The sequence below is a fragment of the Urocampus carinirostris genome, chromosome 3, assembly GCF_059441175.1.
Source record: "Urocampus carinirostris isolate Australia breed hairy pipefish chromosome 3, RoL_Ucar_1.0, whole genome shotgun sequence".
In the NCBI taxonomy this organism is placed as follows: domain Eukaryota; kingdom Metazoa; phylum Chordata; class Actinopteri; order Syngnathiformes; family Syngnathidae; genus Urocampus; species Urocampus carinirostris.
The window spans coordinates 35,356,603-35,371,730 of record NC_142351.1 but is presented as its reverse complement, the minus strand read 5'-3'; the positions used below and the strand labels follow the sequence as shown (position 1 = coordinate 35,371,730).

General features: G+C 38.5%; 1 protein-coding gene and 1 pseudogene across 2 annotated transcripts in view; one reads left to right on the top strand and one right to left on the bottom strand.

Annotated features, from left to right (window-relative positions):
- Positions 1-15,128, bottom strand: part of LOC148369555 (plexin-A1-like) — a 319,574-nt gene that overhangs the window by 176,786 nt on the left and 127,660 nt on the right. The window lies entirely within an intron of this gene.
- LOC148369556 (U2 spliceosomal RNA) lies at positions 6,275-6,444 on the top strand (annotated as a pseudogene).

Here is a 15,128-nt window from a genome sequence, read left to right as displayed (position 1 = left end):
TTATCTAAAGCAGACACTTAACCCTTTTTGACTGCCTGCCCTTTGTTGTATTTTATGGAAATGCCTTGATATTTAGAAATAATTGATTTTCTATATATGTATGAAAATAATCTGTATCAGATAGAATTTATGCAATCATTTTTTCTAAAGAAAATTTGATCAAAATTAACATTGGAGTGTATTAGAATCTAATAAATTCAGGAAATTAACAGTGATAGCAAAACTTACACTCTTTCCCAACTGTGTCAAACACAATTGAAAATGTATGTATGGAGAAAGCTGGAATCAACAGTGCGAAAAGATACGTGCCTCAACACTACAATGTGTGTTTGTGAGTGTGTGGGCTTGCAGTGCTTGAGGTTGTGTAGACTTGTAGTCAGCAGGTGTGCCGTGATACTTTGGATGCCCTCCAGTCAGGGTTAGAGACACACACGAGCTACCACATGCATACACACGACGCACAGACACAAAAAAGCTACGCACAAACTACACATAAGCTACACAGGTCACTTGTAGTGAAATTAATCATTGTTCCTCTGCTGCACCGCCACCCTCACAATAGGAAGATAGCCTACGGTGACACAGAAAGGCATACACACTTTAAGAGTCAAAAGAGTGACAGGCAAACAGCTGCCCCGTGACGTGCTGCCTGGAATGTGCTTTTATGAACGGGTAATAAAAAAAAAACGGTATGCTTTTGGCTAAAAATATATATTTTTCATATAAACATTTTGAAAAAAAGCAAAATAAACAAAGTCTTTACAAAGCACTTGAGAAAGCAGACAGATTTCACAACTGAATAAAGAGAAAGGCATTATGGGATGTAATTCAGTCATTCTGAAATATACGAAAAAATGCACAGAGATTAATAAGCATTCACACGCTCACTCATACCTAGGGACAATACGGAGTCATCAATTAACCTGTTCATGTTTTTGGGGAGAACATCCAAACTCCACAGGAAGAGCGGGAGTTGGATTTAAACCTCCGACCTCTGAACCGTGGGGTTGACGCGCTAACCACTCAGCAGCTAAGCCACCCAAAATAAACCTAGTCAGATATAGCAAAGACTTGACAACGTGTGCTGCCCAAAACGTCATTATAAAAGTTCAGGATACGGTGTGTGGTGATTGGACATAAACCTGGTTGGCGCTGGTGTAACAATATGGTGAATAAAGGTAGTAATCCAGAGGAATATAACGCAGTTTACTTTTCATGCTTCCGCTATTTCACAAATGTGTTCTGTATTCTGATTGGTGAGTATTATTCTACGATACAGTAGTTATTTGTCAAAAAAAAAAAAGAAGGTTTCTGCTTTAAAGATCTCACCTATCACTCGATCTTTTTGGAACGTAACTGTATTAACTGTATTAATGTACTTGTTTTTCGGGTGACACTATTGTCCCCAACATCCTGAATGTGGATTCCTGTCGTGATTACCTAAGTGGAGCCACCTGGGGTAATCATCTGGCGCGCTGGAATGCGCTTCCTGATTGGATGGTGTTCCCCACTTAAGCTGTCAGCGTCCAGAGATGGACGTTCGAGTGTACTCCTCGTATCTCTGAGTGTGACTCCAACATACAAGGTACCCACGAATTCCCTTGCCTGATTCATGCCTGCTTCTCGTTGCCTGACCTATTTCTGTTACAAGTTTTACGATCTACTCTCCCGCCCCGGCCACCGACTTACCCGCTACGTTGCACCTTACGCTTTTCATCACGGAGCTGCCGTTCCGCCCGAAGAGGCTTTCGACCAGCAAGAGCCGACGTCCCAAGCCGATCCTTGTTAATAAAAACTCTAAAACTGACGCGATTGGATCCGAGTGTCCGTTCTGGTTCATGACAGATTCCCACCAAAAGAAAAAAAAGATGAGGAGGTCTCCGTAGTTGTTATTGTTTTGAATCATATACTTATTTTATTTGTAAAGACATCATTTAAAATGCATGCAAAAACAAAACACTTCTGAGCTAGCACTAATGGATTGGAGTTTTTGAATACATATTAACAGATTGAATCATTAAAAAAGGTACATAATCCGTTCATTTGATGTAATTCTGAATGTTTCAAATCCAAATTGATGATATGGTCTAAATATAAATGAATATCATATGAAATATAAAATATACATGTATGTGTCTGAAAATACATTATTCATAAATGCGTATGAAAATATGTTAGGTCTTTTATTCTCACATATGGTTCACCCCCTCTGACCATTTTGTTCAACCCCATGTGGACACGACTTCAAAAGTTTGCATATCCCTGTAACAGTCACAGATGAATGCCTAAACGAGAGCTAATTTCATTGGCTTCACTTTGAAGGTGATTAAAATCTCACTCAGCCCTGTAATGTAATGTTACGAACAATACGCGATACGATCCAAGTTGGCACGCAACATAAAAGAGCTAAGTGGCTCCTGGCTGTGAGGAACCAAATGTATACATTCAACACATTTTCATTGTATCAAATGGAAAGTATTAACATTGTGCTGAGTAAGCCAATTGAGTTGTTAAAGGCATTATAAAAGTCAGCCCTGTACTGCTTTGTAAATCTCAAAAGCAATACTTGACAGCAGCTCTAGTTACTGTTGTTATTGTTTTACTCCTACAGTGTGTGCAGTATTCAGACTATGAGCATCGTTAAAGTTTGTCATTTAAACGTCAGGGACTTCAGGTCATTATCTTCTTATATATTCCCTTAACTCGTTATGCATGGAGACAATTTACAAGAAGAGGGGACCAACACAATGAAACGCAGTGGTAATGATGCGAGAGTAAAGATGAATTTAGGATGTTTGCAGCTCATGTACTGACATTCATGCCAAGGGAAATAAAAGCTACAACTTCAATAGAAATATACAAACGGAGCAAATCGAATGCTTTGCCCTATGTTCTCTTTGCACTATCGCGAAAATGTGCAGTGAAAATCTGGGTTGTAACAAATTTAAATAATATTGTCAGGTCTCTTTGATGTCTGTGTTTTGCTAGTAAACTTGATCTATTTCTTCATTTGTCCTAACACAATGACTGTGTTTACATGCAGGAAATAACCCAATTGTAATGGGACAATTGCCAGCATTCCAATTATGTAAAGTCATGTAAACATGCACAGATATCTGATTAAGATCTTATTCCGAGTGCGAGTATTCCGATTCAAATGGTTGTGTTGTTACTTTCATTTTCTGATTACACATTACACGCGCAGTTTCCTTCATCGTGGATAGAAAACTACAGGGGAAGTATTGCTGACTTGTAATACAGAGACGATTGACACATGCAAACTCCGGCTTACTTCAATTTTGATGAGATACATGAATGATATCATCCTCTATTTAATATCAAAAGTTAAATGCATAAATGACGTAGATTTGCTTATTTATATTGGTTCCGCTTCGCCCTCGAACACGGTTATTTGTCTTAGGCAGGTCAACGCTTGGATTGGATTACAGTAGTCAGAAAATCAGGATTTTATTCCCAGTTGGACTATTCACCACATTTAACCGTAGTCAATTATCCTGGTGTTGCGCAACAAAGCATCCTCATCATAGTGCTGGAACTTAATTAGTTGATTAACATTTCACAAGTTTTACCCTTTTTACAAGTTAGTTGTGGGTCCTTGGGGGCTGTTACACAGAAAAAGAAATGCATAACATATCACTTATTCAAATGACAAAGCCTTGCATTCACTCACATTTTGACAGTTGTGAATTGAATCAAACTATTACATAAGTAAATCAAGACCATCCTGAACAAAGTATTTTTTGCCTATTTTATTTCTTTGGGATGAAGACTGAATGCTAAACAGCGGAGTTTTTTTTTTCTCACATAACACGGACCCTGCAGTGTGAGGCCACTGCGTCTTCCCGATTCTGCTATAAGTTCTTTAAATGAGTGAAGGTTGGCAGCAAACTTAGCTACACATTGTTAAAACGTTTATTGGCTGGTTGGTTGGTTGGTTGTTTGGATCCCTTAACCACTAGGTTCATAGGGGCACCATTTCCCTTGGTGTGTCTTGGGCAAGTACAGCCTGGTGCCATTGATCACTCTCCAGGCGAACATATGGTCTCAAACTGGGTACCTTTGTGTGTTACTGGATACATGTGTCAAGAGCAGATTTTTGAAATAGTTTATCTACATTTGTTTAACCACCAACATTTCATTGGAAATAATCTATTTGTTATATGTTTTATCTGCTGGAATCCACGTTTGAGGATTTGGAGCCTAGTTTTAAACTGTGTCTTGCGTTCTTGGACAATCTGGTCCATGAGAGTGCAATGTACTCTATGCACCTAAAGTTTTGCTCATGGGAGAGAGACGGTGCTTTATTTAAAGCAGGGGTCTGTAATGTGGTGCCTGATGGCACCAGAGTAACCCCTTAGGACAGTTGAGGTTCCCGTAAACCTGATCTGTAAGTAGGTCACCAGTGCTGGGTCATTGTAATTTTCTACTCAAATGATTTTTATTGTGGTTGACAGAGTCTATTTTACCCAACTTTCAATAATTAACAGGGCAATAACAAAGCAATAACATAGTAATAACATGTTGTTATATCAAACTGGGTGCCCTTTGCACTAATTAGTAACAAGAGTGTCCGTCAGCTTCAAAAAAGGTGTGGAGTCCCTGGGTTTAAAGACTATTTTATACTTTTTGGTAGATTGAGTAGTAAAACTGACTAAGGGTGCAGGTGAACCGAGATGTAAACCAAGCAGCACGGATAAAAAAAAATGGACAACGCCTCGATTGAACTCCATTTTAGACTGGCTAAATAAGATCTAAACCTGAGTGCAAGTAAGGCTTTGCAGTTTTAGGGAGAAAAAAATATTGGAAACATGGACATACTGACATTTAGACGCAAGCAAAGCAGGTTTGAAGAAAAAGGGGAGGACTTGCAAGAAATGTTTCCTCATCCATTTTCTCTTGTTCTTCTTTAGCTGTGTTACGTTTATGTTTTGTCCACAGTAAACCTAAAGAAAACATTTGATGAAGGTGTGGGGTTTGTACACGGGCTATAACTGAGCCTTGTTGGGCCCTTGTTGTTTGCTTTAACAGTCGTATCGCATCCATTCCCATTTCATCAACTTGCATGTAAAAATGCCTACCGTAAATTCCGGACTATAAGCCGCTACTTTTTTCCCAAATGTTCAGCTCTGCGGCTTATTCAGTGAAGCGGCCAATTTATGGAATTTTTCTATCGGCCACCAGCGGCGCAGTAGTTAAAAAGGTAAGATTAAGACCAGTAGAATATGTGTGCCAAGAAAGACCAGAATCTCTAAATTTTAGCATATATTTTCTGTACGTTCTGATACTAAGGAAGATGCTCTTAATGGTGATAGTCATGAGAAGGAAATTTAAGACAATCTACTGTGAGGGGGGATTTTAAGGGTTATTGTTCTATCTTCGTTATTCATTATCCATTATCCGTCAGTTCATAATACGCTACATAGCCTAGGAGCCAGGACACTTACTCTCAGCCAAAAGGCCAAGCTAAGGTCCTAGCCCTAAAGCCTTGTTGCAATCATTGCGGGGTTTTTAAGGGTTATTGATCTATCTTCGTTATTCATTATCCATTATCCGTTATCGGTCAGTTCATAATACGCTACAAAGCCGGGACACTTACTCTCAGCCAAAAGGCCAAGCTAAGGTCCTAGCCCTAAAGCCTTGCTGCGATCATTGCGAATTTCACATTTACAAGAAGCTTTTTCTTCACTAGTATGATTGATACATTGCAAGCGTGATCCTAATAGCGTGTTGGTACCTTTCAAAGGCACGGTTTGGGATGAAAGTTATATTATTATTATTAAAGCTTTAAAAACTCTCTCAGTGTACCGTCTTTCTTCGTAAATATGTGTAACCATGTATAATATGTATTTGCAACTGTATATTTTTGTAATGTATTTATTTTAGAGATTTATTCTGTTATGTGTTCTACGGACGAATCAAAAATAAGGGGCGGAGCAAATGCGGGCTGATGGGAAATGTGGTAAAGCTGAATTACCGGTAGATCTGTCAGTTGTCGCAGCGGACAATAGTGGGTATATATTTTTTCCACCCTTAACTTTGGAAATATACATTCTGTTTCCTTGGATTACTTTCAACGGGACCCCGACTGTACAAGTCTGCATCATACCTTAATTACGGGTATCATTTCCTATTAGTGATGTCAATTGTAGATCTGGATTTGTGTACTATCCATGGAGTTAGTCTGTTAAGGAAAAAGTTGGCGTATTCGTTAGAATCACGGCTGCAATAAGAATTGCACTGTTTCAACTTTTTGTTTGTTTCTCACGGCATTTGTCGATTGATGGACATATATTGGTGCTGATGCAACTGGTATTCAGGCCATGATCATTGATTTTTGCAATCCGGAGATGGAATAAGAGCTTGCTCTGTCCACTCCACACATCGGCCCGGTATTGCAGTACCTCCGGGAATGGTGCATTCGCAATGATCGCAGCAAGGCTTTAGGGCTAGGACCTTAGCTTGGCCTTTTGGCTGAGAGTAAGTGTCCCGGCTGCTAGGCTTTGTAGCGTATTATGAACTGACCGATAACGGATAATGGATAATGAATAACGAAGATATGACAATAACCCTTAAAAATCCCCCCCCCCCCCCCCCCCCCCCACAATTGTGGAGCTTACAGCCTGGCCCGGGATACACTTGCGATTGAGTTGCAAGTTTTACAGCAGGCGCCCCCGCAGCTTATACATCGGTGCGGCTTGTACAAGTAAAAAAGTGTCAAATCACTCAAAAAGTGGTGGGTGCGGCTTATAATCAGGTGCGCTCTATAGTCCGGAATTTATGGTATTTGTACCAGGTTTGATGGACTGTATTGTTGCTAGTGAGTAATAGGTTAATGGTTGCAATAAGGTAAATAAATAAATAAATAAATAGATAAAAATGTATTTGTAAATATGTTAAAAGAATCTGAGATACTCTAAAATGTGAATTGAGATTTTAAACAAAAAATGGTTATAATGAAGTAAGACATAATAATGAGTTAACAGAAGTGTGCAATTATTTAGGGGATGTGTCTCCTATAAGCTCTTGGCTTCAAACCATTATCCTTTTTAGTTTTGGGGGGGTCTGTTTATTTAGTGAATGATGTTTGTTGCAACATGCCTGGAAAAAGGGGAAAACAACCAAATCCCCAAAACACTATTAACAGATTATTCTGCTTGTTTTGCGTGTAATACAAATGTTGACATTTTTTTAACGGAATATTTTATCATATTATATGTATTTCATGTTTTAAAATTTTTTTTTACAAAAGATAAGAAAATATCTATGATTTGCCATAATCCTTTGGATGACTTTTCTTATTATTATACTAAAGAGACATTTTCAAATGTCATGAAATACAAATAAAATATTTATATGAAAAAATAATGCCCTGATTTTCATTGTTATTTTTGGGCCATTTAAATTTTAATTCTGCCTTAGACACCCGACGAAAAAAACACACCTTTGCACCTAACTCTACAAGCAAAGTTTATCAAATTATCAATAGAATATAGCATACCTGTCAACGTATACATTTTCCCTGTATTTGATAAGTTTTGATCATTTTAAATTGTATACATCTATTTTTGGAAGGGATTTTTTTAAAGATCATGGTTCATGGATTTCTTAACCACTAGGGTCATAAGGACACCACTTCCTGTGGTGTGCCTTGGGCAAGTACAACCTGATGCAACTAGAAAAGATGCCGAAATAATTGTTTTTGTTGTTTAATTGGTAATAAAAATAAAGACTTTTACACAAATAATTTTCCTTTTTTCTACATAGACTACATAGACTAGGATTTAGGATTCTATTTCAATTGGCTCAGGTTGACAGGTATGATATCAAATCCACCCATTCACATTGCTAAAGTGCTATATATGTGTTTGATTTGCACTAAGTATGAAGTAAGACACTTGCTGTTAATCTAGTAGTAGTGTGTAGAGCTGAAAAGTTCAAGGTTGAAGCAAAGTGAATGACATAATACAATACCGAAATATCACCACAGCCGTGAGCTATAGCTTTCAAACTGCTGCCATAATGGCGCACTATACGAAGAAAATATTTCAGCTCTCTTATTTTTCAAGTGTAATCTACTTCTTTTCTCCATCCTTGCACTTCGATATCCACCTCCACCTGTCACTTTCTCTTTTGCATCTCTTGATGCACCACCTTAGCTGACACACATGAGCAGTTGAGCGGAACGGACTAGCGTAGCAGCTCGTGTACTCCTACATGTGTGTATGCTTTCCTTTCTTCGCCCTGCAGTGTGGAGCAAAAGAACAACTAAACGAGTTCAATTTGTCAAGAGCAGAAAGGTGCGGCCCTCAGGGCTAGCGGACAGCTGTCGACAAGGCGACAAGAGAAGGTTTAAGAAAAAAGGAAATTGCAGTGTTTAACACGCATTCGCTCAATACCGCCCTATTAGATGCCCCTATTCGAGCAAGTATGAGAAAGCAATGATGCTCCTTTGCGGTGTGTGCTCATGAGTGTTAATATAGTGCAGTCAAAGACCCTGGTGTTGACTCAGCAATTAATGCCTGTCTCCGTAAACAAGGGGCCTCGCTCCGAGGGACGACGAGCCATTAATAAAGATGCTCCGCTTTGGAGTGATCCCACCCGAACGACCCGGATAAAGAAAACAATGTCTTGGCCAGCCATGTATTGGACCGTTTACGAAGTGAATGATGAATGTCTCTGCCTCTTGTGGTCCTTCTTTGGCAAATTGCCACCGTTATCAATTCTTGGCTGCAGTGAAAAGGGCAAGAGACTGATGAGTGGGACACATTTTGGACAGCCTCATGTTAAAGGCCACAGGCTTAGGCAACACCAAACACATATACACATTATTTATGCTCTGTCCAGACTCTATTCATTTCTCCCCTAACAGCAAGCAAAGGCATCAAATAAGTCCCTCCATTTGGTCTAATGAGAAATACATTAAAATAAAAGCAGAGGACCTTTGATAATAAATGAATGAACAGTGATAAGATTACAGTGGAACCTCGGTTTTCGAACGCCTCTCAGTTCGAACAAATCGGTTCTCGACCAAAAATTTCGAGAAATTCTTGCTTCGCTTTTCGTTCAAAAAATCGGAGCTCGAACGCTGGTACGCTAGGGGTGATGCTGAGCGGCGTACGGGTGTAGATTGCCCCCACCCCTCGTGACGAACTGTCGTCAAGTGACCGCGCACTTCTTTTTGCTTTCGTTTTGAATATCGGTGAACCGAGTGTTTTAACCCCTAATTATGCCTCGGAAGAAGGGCGGTGCAAGCAACGAAGTTGCTACAGGTGAAAAAAGAAGAGTAGTGCGTACAACTATTGCATTTAAGAAAGAAATAATAGCAAAATATGAAGAAGGTGTGCGAGTTTCCGATCTTGCTATACATACAGCATGGCTTCTGCTGAGCACCACAAAGGTAAGAAATCCTATTCATAATTATTTTCTTTATCCTTTAACCGCTCACCACTTTTTGTGGAGACCCGGGTGCTAAATGACGTGTAAACGACCTGATTTTTTTAGTTGTACACGTTCACGTACGAAAGATTACGCTAACGCGAACGTACGATTAGCCTGGGTTAGCTTCATGTTTACGTTCATGTTAAGCGTTCAGGGTGTTGGAACGGATTAAAATTACATTTAATGGCAAAAACGATTTTCGGTGATCAACCAAATCGGTTTTCTGGAACGAATTATGGTCGAGAACCGAGGTTCCACTGTACTACATTTTCCGCAATAAAACGCAAATAATATTACAAAGCACACCGGAGATTAAGGGACACCCACCAAACAATGGTCTTTTGGCATTTTCTTTCATAAATGAGGCGCACAGGGCTACAAGACGTGTAAAATTGAGACTACAGTGAAAAATTTCAAAAAATAATTTAGATGCACTGCCGTAGAATTTGGTTACACATACCAATGATTACTGCGTGCAGTTCCAATATTATCCACCGTATAAGGTGCACTTTCAAATTTCTGGCCAGATTGAGGTGCACCTTATAGTCCGGAAAATACAGTACTTCTCAAAGACATGAGGTTTTATTTTTTTAACGTGACAATTAAATCCTGAATCCTATAATAGTTCATATTCGGCATTCATTACCTGATCACTTCAAAAATCAAACCGCCTCTCAAAACCCCTTCTCTCCTCAAAAGGTTGAAGTTGGAAAGACTTGATTCACAGTAAAGAAAAATACAAAATAAGCCATTAATTTTAAACTCATTCATTTACATTGAGGACATATTCATTTGAACCAGGCTTGGCAATGAATGAATTGGGCAACACCAATCTGGACCTTTTTGCGACAGTGGTTGAATTCTCAACATTCTGCTGTATTTGGTGTGAACGAGCAAAGAGTTTCCAGTGAAATTTATGATATCCCTCACCCTCTAACACGCACCGTTCCCTCTCAACATCAGTCTCTTGCTTTATTGGAGATTGGTGTCAGGAGTGTGGGGCAGGTCACAGTTACAGAGGGAGAACAAATTAGAGAACTCATATTTCGGACTTTCTTTTCTGCTGCGCTGTTTTTATTGTCAACATTTGTCAAAGGAGTCGTGAATGGTGATACCTACAACCATACATGTAGATGCCAAAGCATTTACACTCATCCTTCTGTTTGTCTGTGCAGTCTGTCATCCTACTGTGGATATGTAATTACAAGGAGGATATGATAAGACTTTTTTTATACTCGTATCCTGTGGGAGCTCACAGCTAATTATAGAGTCAGCCGAGCTTCAAATTGCTATTTAAACAGCCATACGGTGGAAGACAATAACAAACTCCCTTGGTGGTGTCATTGCAGTGCAGCAAGTGTGACCACAATGGCGTCTCACAGTACTACAAGAACAAACATTTGGATGTGTATCTACACAGTAACCACACTACAATCACAGTTTATATATGTTTATCAACAGTCATTATGTATTCAGCTATGTCTGTTTAGGATATGTTCAAAGGTGGATTGTTGTTTATGATCAATCAATATACTAAAGATAAAACACGCTCTACACATTGTTTTCGGCTAATGCTAACATAATACAAAAATTATAGATAAGAATAAAATACCAATATTGTCCAGATTTTACTTAAAATATGTAGTTTTTCTCAAAACTACACTTCAAGATGAAATTAAAAAAAAATGAAACAGCTAAATGCACTAGCAGAAAAAAATGTTAATAAACATATGCTCAATATACTGTGGTATTTTAGTTTCAACAATTGGTAGCACAAATGCACCATGCCAAAAGGGTGTCATGTCGAATGTTGAAGTCATGTTGAAGTCATTATGGGGCGGCAGTAGCTCAGGAGGTAGAGCACTCGTCTTGGGATCAAGGGATCCCAGTTCGAATCCCGGCTCATCCGTGTTACATGTCGAAGTGTCCTTGGGTAAGACACTGAACCCCTAATACCCCCAATAAGCAGGTTAGCGCCTTACATGAATGCAAGGCCGCTATTGGGAAATGTGTAGCACATTGTAAAGCGCTTTGGGAAGTCATTGACTTGAAAAGCGCTATATAAATGCAGATCATTTCATTTCATTTTTTTCATCTGTGCTAACTGTTGAGGTTACCTACGGCTATTGGTTAGTTTATTGTTGGGTTTTGAGGGTGATGGACCCATGTGGGGGAGGCAGAAACTGGGAAATGGGGTGTCGAAAAAGAGGGAGGTTATTCAGTAATGAAAGGAGGTGCAATCTGGCAAACGAACATGGGTTCACAAAACAACGAAATGTCCAGACAACACAAAACATTACAAACTGTGAATCAGGAACATGGACTGAGACTGGAAATTTAAAATGCAAGGAGCAAAGTAACAAAGAAACCAGAAACCAACAAACGTGACGTGGATGTGGTGGTGGTGGTGGAAATGAAAATAACCCCCCAAAGTTTGCTGATCAAAATGTCACAAAAAATGTTGGCAACTGTAACATGTATAGCAAATACATATTTCAACAGTGTTACTGTTTTTTGTGGAAACAAAAAAAGAGGATTACATAAAAAAGAGATTTCAACATCACTTATAGTCTATGCTAACGTAATTTGTATTTGTAATTTGTTTGCAACCACAGTAACTGCTCTTATAAGCAGCAAAGAGGATGTTACAAATAAGTGAAACATAAGTTTTCTTTTTTCATTCACAAATATGAAACACATTAATATTTTGCACCAGGTGATGACTGATCATATCTATGTATTTTCTGCATATATTTGTATCGACAAAGAACTTAAAAGGCTTGATGATGTAAAGGATTGTTTAATGTCTGCTTTTAATTGTTGAGATTGTGTCCTAAATATTTTTGGTATCTGTAACACAAACAATTGTTGTCAGTTATTGTTTTAAACAAATTACAGATTGATTATGTGTGGAATTATTAACGTCCTGGTCGATCTTTCTGTAAAGTTTGTTTGCCTGTGTAGGCTTAGTAAGAATGAAGTGGATCAAGTGTATGCAAACTTAGAAGGGTCCCAAAACGTATTAATGCTTGAAAAACTATAGCTGAGTAAGCCGATAGTCTGAGTCAGCAGATTATAGAGAAGACTTACAAAAAAACAATCCGAGTCCTACATAAAAAAAGGCATATGAAAACGTATTTCCTTTCTACAGTTAAACATAATGCCAGAAAAAGCGCAAAAACCTAGAATGCAAACACAATATTTGCTATTCAATCTTCAGTTTCACCAAAACACCTGGTTTTATAAGGCTACAATGAAGCCTAATGCTTGGAAGTGGAGAGTTGATGGTTATGCAAGACAAATGTTTGAGGACAAAAACAATTTAATGAGATAAAGTCCAAGAAGGCTATAGAAAGGACAAGAAGCGATTTTGTGGCCTGCAGAGGAATGTGCTTTGACAGAACAGTTGCTGCCAACTCACACAGGAATTAAACTTTAAACACACCGCGGGGGCCCATTGTCCAGAAACAAAGATGGCTTGCAATGAGACAGTTATGCTATAAAACGGAGAGTTACATTTTCACGTTATGTACAAGTGTTTAAATCATGCTATTTCAGCATTTTGGTCACTTTGGTGGGATTTGGTGGGAATAAAAACATGTAACTTGCTTGGAAATGGAAAAATAAATAGTACAAGCTTTTGAAAAACATTACTTTGACTCATTTTTATAATCTAACAATCTCTGTATGGTGTGTGTCTGCCTGTGTTATGTGCCTCTGATTGTGTCTTTGCTGAAAAGGATGCCGCAAGGTATATGTAACCCATGTATTGTGTTAATTCATCCATCCATTATCTGTACCGCTTATCCTCAGTAGTGGCGCGGGAGCGCTGGAGCCCATCCCAGCTATCTTCGGGCAGTTGGCAGGGGACACCCTGAACTGGTTGCCAGCCAATCGCAGGGCACATAGAGACAGACAACCCACTCGCTCATTCACACCTAGGGACAATTTGGTCCGGCCAATTAACCTGACATGCATGTTTTTGGAATGTGGGAGGAAATCGGAGTGCCCAAAGGAAACCCACGCAAGCACGGGGAGAACCTGAAAACTCCACACAGGGAGTTTGATCTCATGACCTCAGAACTGTGCCGCACACGCGCTAACCACTGCGCCGCCGTGCTGCCCTATTGTGTTAATTAAACATGGTAATTTATAGAGGTGAGGAAGTGGGATAGATTTAGGTTCATCATCAGGAAACAACACCGGTTATATCTATAACCGACACCATAACACAACAGTACAGGAAAACACTTGGGAGTGAGATCATTTCGAAAAATAACATTGTGTCAGTGCTAATTCAGCCATTCAACTTTGTTAAAGATAAAATGTTCTAAAGACAGGTAAAAAGCTAACTGAGACATCATGGCATTTGTTTGTAATATTTAAGTCCTGTTAATGTCAATTAAAAATCTGGCCGATCTATTAATGAGATCCCCAGCGATGGTACTTCTCAATTTTAAAGAACACATTACAGCATGACAGTGTCGTACTGTCCAGATGTCCCCAAAAGTTATGACCGGAATATTTTGGGCAAAACATGTTACTATGAAGTGTTGTTTCCAAAAAAACACCTCTGACTTCCCACCCACATGTTACAAGATTTCCACTTGAGCTACAGTGCGCACACATCTAGAATGCTTCTCAAAGGTTGTTAAGTTTTATGGGCCCCAAAACTCCAACCACAACAATGTGTTAAACATTGTTAACCCTAGCAGACAAAGCACATACTTTGTTGTTATTTATTTATTTATTTATTTATTGTGTTTTGTCTATTGCACACAGTTTTTTAGCAAACTTTACAACCTAAAAATAATCTTTATGAAGAAAAATCATGGTGAACTTATTAGAGAACAAATTTGTTCAGGGCCAACATAGAACATATGTTTCCGGTTGAAATTGATTCACCTTCATATTGTGGCCATCTGCAATAGTTTATTCACTTTTTGATCCAACATTGATGCAGCTAACAGCAAAAACTAAACCACAGGAATGAGAACGAATGGATTTGATTAAAAGTGAGCCCCTATTACAATACAGCAATACAGTGACTACAACATGTAACCCTGTGATCGTTAAAGCAATTAATTAATTGGGGAAAAAAAACATATACTAAACATTAACACCACAGACAGACATGGGGGAGATATCATACAAGATAGTTATGTACACAAGGCAGTTTGAAGATCGTTTTTCCCTATAAGACATTTAAAAGGGTTTGAATTAGTATTGCTGCACACCCAAAAATGTAATTAAAATTATGAATCGAATTGGAAGTAACGACGTAAAAGACCAACATATTTCATTAGAGTTACAAAAACATATACATCTAGGGAAATGTTATCCATAAAAGATTATAAAAATAACATTATAAATAAAAACAATATTAATTTGAAAAATTATCTGTTTGAATTGACGAGTGGAGTCAGGAAAAATTTAACTGTTTTTGTGTCACTTTTCCTTTCAACATAAGTCTACACATTCCAAACAAACTGCTCTCAAGGATACACGCTTCAATCATTACAATATTCTGGTAAAAGTTTAAAAGACTTTTGTCAGTGCTCATATTGCATCTTGGGAATGTATCCCTGTTAGCTATTTGAAGTTCCAATCGTACCAATAATTGGACAATGTATGACAATTCGTGTGTGCAAGAGTGGAGAATATCTATC